This window comes from Dromaius novaehollandiae, chromosome 5 (assembly GCF_036370855.1).
Source record: "Dromaius novaehollandiae isolate bDroNov1 chromosome 5, bDroNov1.hap1, whole genome shotgun sequence".
NCBI lineage: Eukaryota > Metazoa > Chordata > Aves > Casuariiformes > Dromaiidae > Dromaius > Dromaius novaehollandiae.
The window spans coordinates 50,563,068-50,579,795 of NC_088102.1; the positions used below are offsets into that span (position 1 = coordinate 50,563,068).

The 16,728-nt window shown below is 39.5% G+C and overlaps 1 protein-coding gene across 4 annotated transcripts in view; it reads right to left on the bottom strand.

Annotated features, from left to right (window-relative positions):
* The window catches only part of LDLRAD3 (low density lipoprotein receptor class A domain containing 3), a 117,920-nt gene that overhangs the window by 84,238 nt on the left and 16,954 nt on the right, over window positions 1-16,728 (bottom strand). The window contains exon 1 of one of the 4 annotated variants that reach the window (XM_064512779.1): window positions 604-733. The exons of the other annotated variants lie outside the window; for them this stretch is intronic. The gene's annotated coding sequence lies outside the window, so the exon portion shown is untranslated. Of the gene's footprint in view, window positions 1-603; window positions 734-16,728 lie in introns of those variants that run through there. 4 annotated transcript variants of the gene reach the window in all.

The window sequence follows — 16,728 nt, forward strand, 5'->3', positions numbered from 1 at the left end:
AGGGCTGCTCTGCACACATGCATGACAAGAAGCACCGTCACACGCATGCGGACGACAGACATGGAAAGGACCTAATTCGATCATCTTGTCCATTTTTCTGGAGGATTGAGACAGTGTTTTAATAAGGTCCATACAGATGTCAGATTTTATTCAGCCAGCTTGCTATGCTGACTGTTGGCAGTGGCAGAAATTCCTTCAATCTGGCAGGACTGGCTTTCCAATAGCTGACATATTTACTCTGCAGCCTCTTTGACTAATTTTGAATCCAACCCAAATACGAGCTGCACGGATGCATTCAGTTAAGCAAAGGAGGAGGGGAAGAAGGGGAAAGTAGTATTTGATTTTCACTGCAACACATTGCTCACTTTAAAAAGCATATCATCTGGGCTGAATGGAAAAAAAAAAAGCCTCAAATTTCACTTTGAAGGGGAACGGATAAGAAAAGCCAATCTGTTTTAGCAGCCACTTCCAAAAATGTTAGCATCTAAATATTTAATACCTGCTAAAAAAGAACCAGGGGAAAAAAATAAAGAAAAGGACAAGCCATACAGAGCACTTCACACTGTATTAACAAAGCAAGTCAAGATATCCTTCAGCCCTTACCTGAAAGCACACCAGAGAACTATGGACATCATAGCACAGAGCACTACTGATACACTGATGCTTCTGTATCGAGAAGTGTAATCAGTAAGAGTAGACAGTCATTCTGGCCAAGAATTTTTTGAGGAAGAAATATTTATGTACATGTTCAACATCCTCATGAACAGTGTCAGTAATTTCAGCTTCTTCTCAAAAAGGATCCACCACCAGGGATGAAGCATGATCTGATTCTTGCCAATCCTTTGACATGTCTTTTGTGGAAATCCAGGGATCTTCACTGGATACCTCCAGTAGATCAATGTTTACAGTTCTTTAAACATGAAGAGAGTGACTGATCCAGGCTAGTACACACCTGTGATGGTGAAGGAGAACCCATGACTACTCTCCTATCACATGATGCACACAGTATGTTCCATACCTGAATGGTGCTACGGCCTCTCTCTTTCTGGTTATCTTCTTGCCTGGTGTAAATTCACACCAGGTTTGATTAGAGCATATCAGAAATCTGTCCCCACTGCACTGAAATCTGCAACATGTTGTGAAAACAAACAGGAGGAAGATAGATACGCAAATCCAAGTCAGCAGCTGGAATTTCCAGGATGAGTGTTCAGGTGTGGCATGAAAAAGATACATCTCCAATACCTGCCAAAAGCTGCTCACCAACAAAAAAAAACAGTTAACAGCTAAAGAAGAGGGAATGATGAAGACAGACTTGAACAAATATCTTTTTGATCTTCATCAGTAATCTTAAAGAAAGCAATAAACAGTACTAAGTATGTGGTAGGATACCTCAAGACTTCTTTCCTCAAACAGCTACAAAAAAGTTAAAAAAAAAAGTTACAGCTGCATGTTTGTAAACCTGTCTCATACTCGCCCTATAAGTGCGAGTCTTCAGCTTGATTTGCTTTCCTATGCACTACTGCAAAGATACTTTGACAGAACAGAACAAAAGCACCCCAAGGTACTTCTAGGCTGGTTTTGGGAAGCAAAGAGCAGGAGGAGCTTTTTCTTGCTCCACTGTGTGTACCACTGACACCACCTAAGTCATCTGTCACAAATAAAGGACACCTGCCAGTGATTATCTGAAGACTTAAATCCCCTTGAACACCTTTAATCCCTACCCTCATCTCTCCTCATTTAAACTGTCTGATGATTACACTGCTTATGCAACCAAAGTTATGAGGGCTATCTGTAAACACGGATTGACTATCTAGTGCAATACGAGTTCTCAAAAATGGTTCTTCACTGAAGTATCAGGTAGGTTGGTGATTATTCCAGGAACTGCTCACTGTTTAGATTCTGCTTCCCCTCCTTCAGTTCCCCAGCAATGATTTTCAAGATTTAAAAATGGATCAGGCCTAGCCATGTGACCAGAAATTTCTACAGTTACTTCTGATTAAACATTAAATATTACCAAGGCAAATCAGAGTCCATGGAAATAGCACTGAAAACGATACTCTTTCAATTGTGACAGAAAAACTACAAGCAAGTAAGTCAGGCCACACCTTTGAGAAATCTGAGCACCTCCAGCTATTGGATGTCTGTCCTTCACCCATGAATGCCCCACAGCAAGAGCTTTATTTCTTGAACTGGAAAGCAATTAGCACATCATGAGGACCACCACAAATACAAGATAACACATAAAGAATATAATATCTTTTTCTAAAATCCTACAGTATTATTTTAAGCAATTGGCACATTCCCTACCAGAGGTGGCTACATTTCTGAACTTACCAATGCAAATTCCTGAATTCAATATAATCTCCTAAATCTTTCCTTAACAAACATCTATTTGCTTCTTCCTTACAGTGAAGGACTGTAGAAGAGATACCATGTGCTGGAACTGATATGAGGTGAAGAGGCTTACTTTAATCCTACAGCCTTCAAGGCTGGATTCAAATCTGGGGGACTGGGCATTTCACTAGAATCCCCACGTTTGTCTGTCTCCAGTGCACCTGCTCGAGTAAAGACGTACATAACTTCCAGGGCCACAAGGCACTCGGCACAGCCAGCACGGTGGATGAGAAACAGGCTATTGGCCATTCACAGAGTGACTGTGGAGCCTGTTTGCAGCACCACACTAACATAGGTTTAAACAGAAAAAAGAGTAAGGGAAGGAGGAGAGAAGGGAGGAGGAAGGGAGGCAGAACAATTTATCTGGATTACTGAACCAAGTGCACTTTTACAGGGAAATGCTTCCCAGCAGCAATAACCGCAAAGTAGCAGATCAGACTGAAAGATTTCACACTCTGCTTATCCAAACTAAAGCTATCCAACCAGGTCTCTTCTAAAAAAAAGATGGGAGAAGTAACTGTGTTTTATTCTTAATGCCTTTGAAAAATGTATTGCTGCAACACCACCATGAAGCTAGCGTTATTGTTGTCTTCACAAAAGGCAATGACAGAAGGATTTACCCAGTGGCACACAAGACCTACAACTGATTGAGATAGGATTTAGACTTCTTGACCCCAGACGTGAAGCTTTAGCAATATACTAATAATTCCTTGCTGAACAGGAGTCATTCATGTTTGTATCAGACAGCTGTAAATATGAGAAATTAATTTCAGGGTGGGGCAAGGGACATGACAAACCTTATTTTGTAGCCTAAGAAGCTCATGAGTCCCACTGCACTAGTCCAATCTCCTCACTATCGCATCAAGCCAACATGATGCCTGAAAAATAGTGAGATCATACTTGAACTGTGACAGCACTGAGATTTGTGAGTCTAAGTTATGAATTTAAGCATTTAACCCACAAAAGTGCATATGGTGTTACAGATGAGAATAAAAGAATGATGCAGTTAAGCCCTTATTATCCACTAGCAAATAAGGTTTATGATCCTTTACAACTACTGGGGTCAACATGTGGCTACCTTTCTCCCTATTTTTGGTTAGTGGAGACTCCTGAAGATTTGTGGAAGAGGGTCAGTACCAGACCCCCCCAGCTTTGATCCTTTGACTGTAATGGAATTTTCAGTAAACGGTTTTCTTTACTGAATTGTTTCCTTTCCTGCTCGGCCTCAATTCCCCAAGATAACTTACAGAGGAAGATCAACTCATAGACTCTGATTCCCAGACATCCACCCAACCCCTGAAGCAAGATCAACACTCCAAATTTAGGATGGCTTTGCTTTTCCCAAACTCCTCCGCAGCTGCGTTTCTTCTCCTTCAGTGACTTTAAGCAAACTAAGAAACCAGTTACCATGCAACCAAGTAGAACAGGAATTTATACAGCACCATCCATCCCAGAGGAAGTTAATTGTTATAATAATCTTCCCTAATTATTTGTTCATCATATTTTCAGAAGAGCTTAACCATTATCTCTGGGCATTTAAATAGAAACTTAACACTCTCCAGAATAAAAACCTGAAATAGAAAGAACATATTTCACCATACAGCTGTCTTCCTCAGCTTACTGAAGAGTCACTCTGTTCTAACCACTTTGTCTTATCCAGAGGTTATCTTTTTGATCTTCCAGAAGAGAAGATGATGCTCACTGATTAAAAAAGGCAATAGTGCAACTGATTGAAAGCAAGCAACCCCCCCCACAACACACATACCACCCTAAGAACCTACTCTTACAGAAGGTAGTTGATAAACAAGCTTTCCAAATCAACTTCATATTTAGGTTCTTCAGCATCTTAACTGGAGCATAGCTTAAAGCTAGATATACACTCACATTCTGTGATAAGCAGTGTGAGGAAAGAAACATTGGTTGCTATACAGTTGCCAAACAAGACTATAGGATCTTGTATTTACTGAGGTAATGTGCATAGTTAGCAAAGAAATGCGAAAAAGGTAATGTCAGCAGACTTCTTGGAATGCTTCTAGTTTCTGCTGCACCAGGAGAAGCTCATATTTCAGATTTCGGTATGGCACAGAGCTCAGTTATTTATAGGTTATTAGGGGTTTCAAATGGTAGTCAGTGACTACCATTGACTTAAGGCTTTCAGTCTTCTAGAAAATACCTTATTTAGCACATTGCTTTAAGTCACAGGACATTGGCATTCTTCCCTCAAAATCCCACTGACTGATCTACCAGCACTACCCCAAACACTAGAGTCTTAACAGCATTAACCCTTGGTTTTCTACTTCTTAGCAGAAGGTGCCACTTCAAGGTGGCACAGTCCCGCATTCAGACAGATTATTTAAAAGTTCAGTTTCAGCATCAGAAAACAACAGTCACCATCACAGGCTGTGTGACTGAACTGCCCTTTTCTGAACCAGCTCCAACTTTCCTGTCATGACTAGTGCCAACAGCTTGGCTTAGACCCTTGCCGAGTGTCACAGCGCTAATCCCTAAGAGACATGCTGTCATTTTGCTTTGACTGCAATCATGTTACTAGTGTCTGATATATAATCCTTTTTCAGAAGTTCCCTAGCTAAAAATGCATGCTTTTTGAAATCAACTTCGATTTTTAATTGGATGGAAGATTGTGAGAGTATTGGTGGCAAAAAATAAGCAATATAATATAAATACACATTAAAAAAAATCCCAACTGAGTATCTTGATGAGGGTAGCAGCAAAAACAGCAAGAAAGGACAAATATCCAAGGACATAATTTCTGTACTCAAACATGCTAAAGGCAAAGCTAATCCTATTGATTTTATACCCTCCATACTCAATGACTCAATGCACTTAGTATTTTGTCCTTTTTAATAAGATACAGAAACTGCATAATAGAAAAGCATCCAACTTCTTCACAAAATACCAATCATGTAAAATCATCACTAGACTCCAGCTACCTCGCAACAAAGAGCAACAGTAAGCTGCCACGCACATCACACTACAGACTAAGGACACAAGAAAGACCATTGCTTTTAGCATCTCCAAAGAGGGTACTTTATCTCATCTTGCTCAGTCTCTTGCTACCTTTGAAGAAAGAGACCTGCATGTACCTTGTCATAATTATATAGCCACATTACCGCAGTGCCCAAAGTCATCATCATTTTTACATTTAACATCCTTATGATACAGCTAGGTATATTATCCTTTCACAGACTCAGACCATGGTTTAAAGAGACAGTAAATCAAGTTTTGCAGTAACTAGTGTCAGATGAATAAAATACCACAGGTACCTGACACTGTGATGGACCAGTATGAACGTATTCTGCCAGTTTTACCTCAAAGGCTTGGTTTAAAACAAAAAAGCCACGGACCTAGCTGTGGCGTGGTAGACTTTATGATCAATACAGTATCATCTGTCCTCCCATAGAGAACACTGCTGCATGTTACCTAACTGAACAAAACAAGCCTGCACTCTTTGCTGATCTGGTTCACAGCTCTGGATTAGTGATTCTGGAACCATAGCCTAAATTATTCTCAACAGGGCACAGAAGGAAAGAGAACAAATAGATAGTAATTCTCACTGTTGTTTCTTATGTCCCAAACCAATATCATTATCATGCCCTTTAATCAAACCCTTCCCCTCTATGATTGCAGAAGATCTTGTTTTTCTAGACCTCATGCTCAAATCACTACCCACCAATTTGGCATGCAACATACAAAAAATACTTGGTTTGCATAGCTCTTCAGTGGCAGCCTACTTAGAACAGAGGTATTAGAAACACTTTCTAAAAAATGTAGCTTGAAGAAAAACAAAACAAAACAAACATTTCCAAGCTCCACACTGCAACATTAGCTCTGGCTGCTGGTCTAGCTGTGGGAACCGAATCCTTTTTCTTGTGTGTGTGTGGGGGGGGGGGCAGGGGCGGTAGCAGGGCAGCGCACAAGAAGTTGGCTGGAAAATTAAGTGCTGCCAGTCACAGTCAGGGGAACGTTTACATTCCACTATCTGCAACTCTTTTAATGCTGAAACTCTTCCTCTACTAGTCTCACCTCACCATTTACTCTGCTGATAAGAGATGGTAAAAGAAATGTACTCATGCCCAACATCCACCTAGAGATAATTTTTCCAAGCTGAATCTTTTCTTCTTTTCCCAACAGAAGAAACTGAGAGTATTAATCACAAATGGTTTATTGATAAGGAGGAAAGAAAACAGAAATACAATGTCATATCAAGAGATAAATATCTTAGGGGTGGGGAGCGTACTAATAATAAGCTTTTAGTTTATTCAAAGAACTTTCTTAGGAGATGAAATAAAGGCAATTTTTTTATTTTACAAACCACTGAGACAACCACATTCTGTCTGCAAAAACACAACAGAACATAAAATTTTAAAATGCTCTTACAATGCAGAGCCTAATCAGTCACCCATAAACCTGTCCTTTAAATATTCATGTGTGATGAAACCAAACAGCTATATACAGATCTCTATATAGTTACTTTCTGCTGTTACGTCTAGGTTTTAACTACTTGTTCTCTCAGCAAACACAACCCTCTTTGTTAAACACTTTCCTTGGCAACAGGATACTTCCGACCAGCATCACCCAGTATAAATCATAACCTTGTGTAAACCTGTAAGAACAGGCTGCAGAGCTGGACACTAAGTCTTGTACAAAGTGACTGTTAAGTTTAAAATATATATATATATATATATATATTCAATTAAAGGATAGGAAAGGCTGGAAAAGGAAGAAAGAATGACAATGTTTGAGCTTAAACTAATGATTAAATTTGGAATTCCACTAATTTGGATGCTGAATTTTTAGAAATACTGTCAGTTTAGTTTACATACATACACTTAAGACGAGCAGTTAAACAAACATTTGCCAAACAATATCTAGCAGGCCTGCAAATACAGAGCAGAAGGGAGTTACGCCCAAGATTAGAAGAATATAAATGAATAGCCTATAGCAAAACCAATGAACAAAAATTCCCTTTGCTAAAGAGCCCTTAAGAGGTTTTTGTTTGTTTTGTTTTGTTTTTTACACACTTCCTAACAAGCAGAAAGGTCTGGGTTTAAGTTTCTTCACATGATATTGCATTGTCAATAAAAATAAAAAACTCTTACCTAGCAAAATTTTAAACCTAAGTTTCCTAGTTATAGAATCTGAACCATTATATTCAAAGGGCGAAGGTTTTTAATTACCTTTCCAGAGTCATTTCTGCAAGGGTCTTTTTTGCAGTATGTAGATGCATTGGTTCATAGTAGGCTGCTCTTAAACTAGGTTTTCTTATTTTAAAACGTGTATCGAATTACCTGTACTTAAGGGCTTTCATAGATTATGGTTTGCTGTGCAACTCTAGGGCACCCAGTCTTAATAGCTAAGCAGAGTGGTCTCACTCTGTTAGATTTTACACCAGACATGAGAAAAATCCCACAGTTGCTCTGTCCAGACAAAACAGCTCGATTCACTATATATTTATTTCCCCACTTGCACGTGCTTTTTCAATCTGTTCTGTTGTGTCATATAGCAATGACTTAAAGCAGGCTCTGATGAGATCCCAAGGAGCGGCAGCAGTTAACTGTGACACTATACCAGTTAGAGTGTAAATAATAAAGTCTTATTTACTTCTTTGCAGAATTTTTTTCTCCTATAATGTCACTCACTCTACAAGCATTTCACTATAGTAACAGTATGTTGTAATTTACAGGCACAAAACACTGAAGACCTTTGGAGCTGGTAGCTGATACTGGACACAGCTAGCCCACGATACACCCCTGTGTACAAAAGCCACAATGCCTGAAGATGCGGTAACACAAAAACATGGAAGGGGAGAACAAGGGAGGAAGAGGACCGCTGAGCTGCTCCATCAGCAGGATGTTAAGGAGATATCATCTTGCTTCTTCTCCATGAAATATTGAATGCTGAGTGACTATTCAGTATTTCTGCAGTCTTTTCACCCAGAGCATCATACAGATTGCATACACAGAGTCAACGTACACAAAACAATGCAGCTTATGTGAGAGCTACATATTACGGGAAAGAAAACAAAAAACCAAAAAACTAAACCCCGCTATAAACGGAAATTGATGACTCACAGGCAGAAGGATATTTCTTCTTTCTTTGAAGGAAAAAAAAAAAAAAAATCTCTGCACCTCCAGAGACAGAGTCCAAACACAAAAGATGACAATGTGGAATGATACTGGTCACTGGTAGCAGCACAGTGGCAAATAGCCATAGCTGCTTTTCTGTACACAGCTATGATCAGCTAAGGGTGCATCTCCTCAACAGCTTAAGCTGATCTACATCACGGCTTAATAGCCTTCCCCTGCTTATGAATTCCTGTCTTCCCTCTTATTAGCCAGTTGCATAAACTCCAACACAGGTGACAGCTAGTTTAAAAAAAAAGATAAAAAGATAAAAGCCTTTAGTTCTCCGAGGGAAGAGCTGTCTGAATCAAACGACCATCAGGTCTCACAAGCAGCAGCAGCAGCAGAAGAGAAGGGCAGGGACACACGCACCCTGGGAGGAAGGGCAGGCTGCACCAGCTTAAACCGCATTCTTCTGCGGAGATCACATACTGGTAAGATGTCAACACAGGATGCCAGCCCAAACATGGATGCCTTAAGCTGCTGTAGAAATGCACCACTAGGTGCATCTTAGGCTAAACCAAATAACTTGAGAACATTTCTGCCTTTTTCAACCCCCAAAATGTTGCTTAGTCTAATAAAATTGCTTGTCCCTAACACCTATGCCATGATTCCTTCTTTAGAGATCAAGTAAAGGAGTTTTCAAGAGCAGTAACTATCTTGGCTGAGGCATATCAGAATCTCTCCCCAGTATGGAGAGCAGCATTCCAGATAACGGATATGTCGCACTACGTCCCAGGGAAGGCTGGCATCCCACGCTGACAGCTTGCCAGTGAACGACCATTTGACAGGTGTGATAAAGAGGACTGTGTGGGGCTCTAAAAGCAAACTCGCACTGTGTAAGCATGATGAAGGGAATCAAGAGCTGGTGAAGCACTGCACAAAACTAAATAAAAAGATAAGGTTATAATGAAGTTATGATAACATCATTAGGAGAATAATTTATACATTTAGGATTTGACTACATGTCAGTACAGCACATCTGCAGGAGAAAACAAGTTGTGGTATTAGTACCAAGGGGAGAACTTTGCCCGTGCAACTACACAAAAAGGCCACACCTCAGAAACAGCCTGCAAGACAGGCTGGATGCAAGGCTCTACAGAGAGGACCAAACCCAAGAAAGAGGCCAGGATGCAGGCCAGAATAACAAACAAATCAGCAACAATGTCCTTAACAGTAAAAAAAAAAAAAAAAAAAAAAAAAAGAGCTCATAACCTCTCACTCAATAACATTGAGCTAATTTCCAAGTGTGAGGAGACTGATGACAGATAAGCAAGATTTTAATCTAGACAGAGTGAGGCAGATCTGCAGATATCCCTGCCCCGGAAAGGCAACTCAATTCTTCGCTTTGAAGTCTTGCCCTAAGAACAGAAAACAAGAAGGCCAGAAACTTTTCTCCTGAGGCTCCTAAAAAAAGCTGGAAGAGAAACAAGAATGTTTTTTTCCAAACAATACATTGAAACAACAGTTGAAGCCAGGAGAAGAATCAGAAGACAATCAAAGAATCAAGGAAAAGGAAAGGCAACAGTTTAAGAAGAGGACAGCGACTGTTCTAGGTGCTAGTAACAGTACACTGCAGGTTAAGACAAGGTACTGCTCCCAAACATAACCATCAGTTGGAAATAAATAATTATTTTTCAAAAAGGAATTCAACTCCAAGAGTTAGACTTGGAAAAAGGCTATACATAAACCAGGAAACACCACAGGTCTTGGTGACCAAATGTGGTGTAAGGTGAACTCAGAACACTGCTGAAGCTTCGAGAGGAAAGGTAAACCATTCCTTCCCAGCTGCAATGTTACAGAAATAGATGTACTTTAGGAAAAAAAGTAAAAATACATAATAACAAGAACAGAGCTTTGATTTCAGAGAATCAACAGGTTGGGCTATAATCTCTTACTCTTTTAGTCACCCTCCCAACAAGTGGCTATATTGAAACTGCAACAAGCCATGGGGCAACCACAGGGGCACCCTTTAGACCACGCAGGACTTCACATCATTCTTACAACGATATTTTGGAGATCACTGCTAGTATAATGGCCTAATTCAACACAAACATCACAGGACACAAGTCTCTTCAAATGCTGTGCCCTAGGTCTGTCTGAAGACGCTTTGCTAATACTTTAGACTCGAGAGGTTTCTTTCATTAAAAATGAGCATTATATGCATTTGCCCCTTTCTGGTAGGTCTGGCCATGTGTCCTCCCCTATGTAACCCCCAAAGAAAGTTAAATGGGGGCAGAAGATGGGAGTTGCACACAGCAGAGGTAGACAACAACTGGTTATTTATCTGAAGTCAGGAAAGTCCCATAATCACTACCAGAGACCTAGAAAATAATGACATCAGGTAAAAAATAACAGCTTTTATAACCACCTATCTAAAACATGATTTCCCCCCCTTCAAACTGAGCTCTTTGATGTGCTTTATACAATAATAATTAAAAAAGTATACAGAAGATAAAGGGACTCTATTTGCTGCATGGATTAGGTTCCTGCTGCTTTCTGTAAGCAGATCAATAATGGGAAAATAAATGGCATTTGCATTTTGTCAATGGGAAACACGCTGTTATGAAGATGCACAGCAGGGATTATATTGAAGTCAGAGGTTCATTCTTTTCACAGGAGTTTAGTTTCACCTTATCTGTTTCACTTATTCATTGTAACAGAAGCCCTAGTCGAGAGAAATGATGTTTCTCCATTACAGTGGAACTTACACTGTGTCTTCATGCAGATGGGAAGTAAATGTGGGGTGTATAATGCAGGTGTGTAATCTTTTTCTATGGCATGTGACCAATTCTTTCCAGTAAAAACTGCCATAGCAAGATTCTATCCAAACAAACCCCACATTACAAATTGCTTTAAAGCTAGTGGTAAAATCATGGGTTTCTTTGTAATATATGCAATCTTGGATTTTGGCTCTTTTAACAGATGCTATGTTTCACATCACAGTGAAGAGGGAGGAATACTGGAATGAAGTTGGAGAGGGGAAGATTTAGCAAAAAAATAGAGGAAAAATAAGAGTCAAATGTGTTTTCAGTGTGCGCACAGAAAACCTGAACACACACACCCCACTCCCCTCAAGCAAAGACAACGGTCAAAGTCTCTGGAAAGGGCTATACAAGCAACAGTCCAGGATTTAGTCTATGCGGTCTTTCAGCTTTCTTCCTTTTTAGTTTCTTCTTTGATTCCTGCCAATTCTGTTTTATTTGCTAAAATCCTCTGAACAGCTGCCAATAAAGAATGGCAATACCTGTTTTTAAAGTCCATCCTGTCCTCAAAAACAGAAAATCACCTCACCCCACTCAAAGTACCCATTAGACAAGAGGCACTGAAGAGAAGCTTAACAGTGTACTCCAGTTAGGAAAGAATAAGCATTTATCTAGTTCAGTCCCTAATCCAAATATTTTGGGTATCTCACTTAAGTCACTTGCACCTTCCAAATTTGGATGTGGTGTGTTACTAGGACTGATGAATTCCTGGACAAATTGTAAGTTAACATAAGTTAACAAGTTTCTGATTAACTACAAAACCATTTTTGTTTTTAAGGCTTCACTCAACATTTTTTGAGTCAGGTATTCTTCCAGTGAGCACTCCTCCCCGGCCCCCAATAACATCAGGGGAGCTCTAGAACCTTGCTACGACCCCGTGGATCGTTTTCTTGGTTAAATAGTCCCTGAAAACTCTGCATACCTCCTGGCATCTGTCATATTTACTCAGGGTACAAAGTGTCCTTTCAAAAAGCTGGGGCAGCAGTATGTCTAGATAGAAAATACCAAACATTGGGAGAGCTGTGGAGCAAAGCAGTGAGCCTATGAATCATCTACAGAATTATGCAGATGGGGAAGGTAGGGAACGGGCAAAATCTCCAGAATTTTGTGAAAATTTTCAACAAAACCAACTTAACAATATTGCAGTGACCCAGGAGACTCGAGACACCCAGGCAAGAGACAGAGCTTCTCAATATTATCTCAAAGTGTATATCTTCTTGGTTCCAAGCCAGGGTACATTTGTTTTTACACATGTTCAAGGATTCTCTTTTCATGGGAAAGGGATCATGGATTTCCCTTTTTTTTCCCCCCTCCAAGGTTCTAAGAAAACAAATGTTATTTGCAATAGCACTTCTGATTCACCATAACTGGAGTTCCCAAGTGTCCTGATGAATAGACCAGTGAAACAGCCATTTCAGTCTGTCGCCATTAAGGGTTAATTGTAAATTCCAGTCTCATTGGCCCAGTTGTGCATTCCCATAAATACCAACCCAGCAGATATAATTGCAAAGCAGGTATGTTTGGCTCCAGTCACTCTGCCAATTTAGCAGCAACGAATGTCTGAAAATTACAGGGTGTAAATTTAGCAGGGTGGGTCTCACATACCATGTTTCTTTACTGCTAGAGAATGTATTTGATTAATTAGAATTAAAAGAAAGATATCACACTTCATGAAAGCTTGTTTATTTTTCCCCTGCCTCTGGATAGAAAGAGGAAAAAAAAAGACTACAATGACTGGATAATGACAAAGGCAACACAGATTGTCCACTGATGAGTTTCAACAGTAATTTATTTTTGGTCAATGAGCAGGGAATTACCTGTGCTAGTGCCAAGCAACTAGCAAGGACAACCTGAACATATTTTCTCCAGAACTACCATGTTCAAATATCTCTCACCCCCACAAAGAATCAGTAACTGGCCAGCTCTAACTGTGGTTCTTTACCACTCCATAAACACATTTGCACTTTTCTTCCTGTCCCTCACCTACACGACAATATTCACTACAAGATATTCAGAAGACAATGAAAACTGGGTATGTAAGACAATATAAATATAGTAGTAGTAATATAGTAGTAGTATATAGTAATATAAATGTAGCGCTAGACTGACAGCCAGTACCATTTACCAGACCGTTAGTGTAACACATACGGGCATTAGCGAAAGCTTCTTCTGTCCCACTTCACACACTGGCAACAGCACTGACCAGGAGAAGCAGTCTCAAACCATTGCATTTCTATGCGCCATTGCACCTGGGCAGCTGTGCTGTTAAGGCAACTCCAATTCTTTCAAGAAAGAATGATGTCTCAGCCGACTTTTAGCTCATACTAGCTGCTGTTCACATTGGACAAGCTTCTGATTTCCAAAGCAGAAAGTTTGGTAAAATGAAACATTCCATACTCTGAGATTTTATTTCTTTTCTCAAAACCTGCTACACTATGATCAGTGAAACAGGCCCCACAGGTAGGATGAGAAGCTCTTTGAAGTAATGGACCCTACTGTAACTTTTGAAAACTAGTTAAACATTTTAGGAAGAGATTACATATTTCAGACAAGATGTAAAGCAAACAGAGAGGAAATAATAAAGTTAAAAAGAGTAGAAACCCAAGCACTGATGAGTCTCCTCCTACAAAAGTAGTAGGAAGGGGCTTTCACTTTACACAATTATAAACAATCTTCTGTAAATTTTCCCTTCACTTACACTTTGAGACTTGTGTTACAGAAGTATATGGAGATCAGTGCTTTAGCATAGAAGTCACTCTTACAAAGGCAAAAATACTTGGCTGAGAAGAGGAATCCTGCACTTAGAAGATACAGTCCATGAATAAGGGATCTTTTTAGCCTCCTTTTCTCATTTTTATGATGAACAAAAGATTGCACTGTCTTTCAACAGGTTTCCAAAAAGGGCCACTTTCCTCTTCATAAACACAATGCTTAGTCGCACCCTGTTGCGGCTATTTAACAGGATGGCTATACTAATTGCTACATTAGCAAAAAACAATATGCAGTACTGTCTAGGACACAAGATAAGCATCATCAGGAGAGAGACAAGTGATCCCACTGGGTAACCTGCAATCTTGTATTGCATTACATGGCAGGCTCTTCTGTTTTCAGAGGAACCTCTGCAAGTGCATCCCACTGATTAATTCCAGACAGGCCTCTATTTGCCAATATGGAAGAGGATGCTTGTAATTTATTGATTCTCTACTCCTAAAAGAAAACGCCTTACATTCAAGAACTAGAAAAATGGAGCTTTGCAAAAGAGCACTGGCAACTCTGCCACATTCTCCATTTCAAGTCTGAAGAAAAGCCTGCCTGCATCCCAGCGCTTTATGCAAAATGAGACTCTCATGACCCTGGCAACGAATGCACAGAGAAAAAAGGACAGCCAATGCTGAAAAGGGTCTTCTTTCAGCAACACTTCATTAATAATTTAGCTATTAATGGGCATGTAACTGGAGTGTTTGCAGGAGAAATGAACTGTATAGTTAGTTGTCCATTATATTGAAGGCACTGCCTTTGCTTTCTGTTTAAACAGGGCTTCTGTTTCATTGAAGGGTCAGTCCTTTTTAAAAAGGAAAAGGACAAATGTGTGAAGCTCAATTAATAAATACAATTCACGTAACTTAAGTTTATAACACTCAAATTACTACAGGTTTTTGCCGTCTTCCTACCCTTCTATATAATTAATTTCCATATATTCAAATACAATATAGTCTATAACACACAGAAGAAAGATTTATGCACTCATTCTTTGCTGCAAATTATGTGTAAAGATATTTCTCATCAAAAAGTTCCCACGTGTAAGAGATTTTTTACTTTTTACCATGTACATTGATTCATATTCTGTGGAATAGCTGAAAGTGTAAAGGGGAAACTACGATAACAGTGAATACAACATGATGGGTAAAATTTGCCCAACACAAGCACCTTAAAAACAGCTTAGTTCTTGGGAAACAAATCACAGGCTATGAAAGCATCCTACACCACACTCATGTTTATATATGAAGCAGATGATCCTGCTTAGCCAGTAGCATTTAAATTATCTACCAGCTCTTTACACTTCTCAAGCAGATTTCCAAAGTAATTAATCTAAAAGGAAAACTAAGTATTGACTGGATTACAGCCGATTACTGCATGCACAAACTTAACTGAGCCTAAGTGTTATCATCACCAAATAAGGCAAGTTAATTCCATATGTGAACCCAAAGAAGGAAGGACACCTGAACACATCTGTGACATGACATTATCCCAAAGAGCTGTCCTTAAACTGGTAATAGTGATTGCTTCCTTATCATTTGCAGGGTCACTAGGATTACTCATATGATCAGCATCTTTTCTATAAAATCCAAAGCGCTGACTCCAGAGAGGACAAGGAGCAAGCTTTACTCCATCATTTAGACTTTTCATGGGGGAAGGAGGCGACACAACGAACAAGCCACAGATGCAACACAAGTTCCCTCAGTTAGCTGGTGGGTGCGAAGAAGATAAAAATGGATTCTTCCAACTCCAAGAAATGAGTTGTCTGTGAAAAATTAGTTTCTTACTTCCTCTGAAAATCTACAACTAATGACACAGGGTATCCTTCAACAATTACTAAGTTTCACTCCAAAGGCAGGAACTCTTATTCAGATAACCCTGTAATCAGTACAGCAAGGCCCAGAATACCCTACGCAATAGGCTTGAGTACCTAGAACAGTATTTCTAATCGGGCCCAGACACAGCAGATTGTAATGTCATTCTCGATGACTGCCAGAGCCAGGTGACACCACAACTTTTCCTGTATCACAAGATACATTTTGTGTTTTTTAGAGACACCTTGTCAGCAAGAAGCACATGCTAACAGAGATGCTTTGAGATCAGACACTTAGTGTGAACAATTTTACACAGCAAGATGAAAACCAAGGTAAAACTTTCTAAATATATAGACAGAATAAGCTTCCTTCTCCCCATCCATCCCCAGATCAGAGCACAAAACTGAGTGTGCCAGAGAAAACGGAAATCCAGCTATTCCTGCACCATATCCCAGCCCAACTCTCAACTCCTCCTTCTGTTGAGCCAGTTTTACATTGGTGTTACTCATCTGAAGCTATTAGAATCACATCAGTGAAAGGCACCACAGACTGAAGCATTTTGTTTATGAAAAATGAAGCTTTAAGCAGTTATATTCAGGCCTTAAAATTACTGTTTTTCTCTTCTCAATTTGCTGCCTAGAAAAACATACAATAAATTTTTCTGTGAATTTTAAATAAAATAAAATAAAAAAATGATGATTTAGGAACATACTGTGCAGGCACATTACTCCAAGATATTCCAGCCACAACAAATTCAAGTCAAAACTCCCAGTTTTAATGACAACTTCATGGAACTTCATTCACTCGAAGTAACAGCATTTTTTGTGTCTAATTATTTTCTTCCTTACTCTGAAG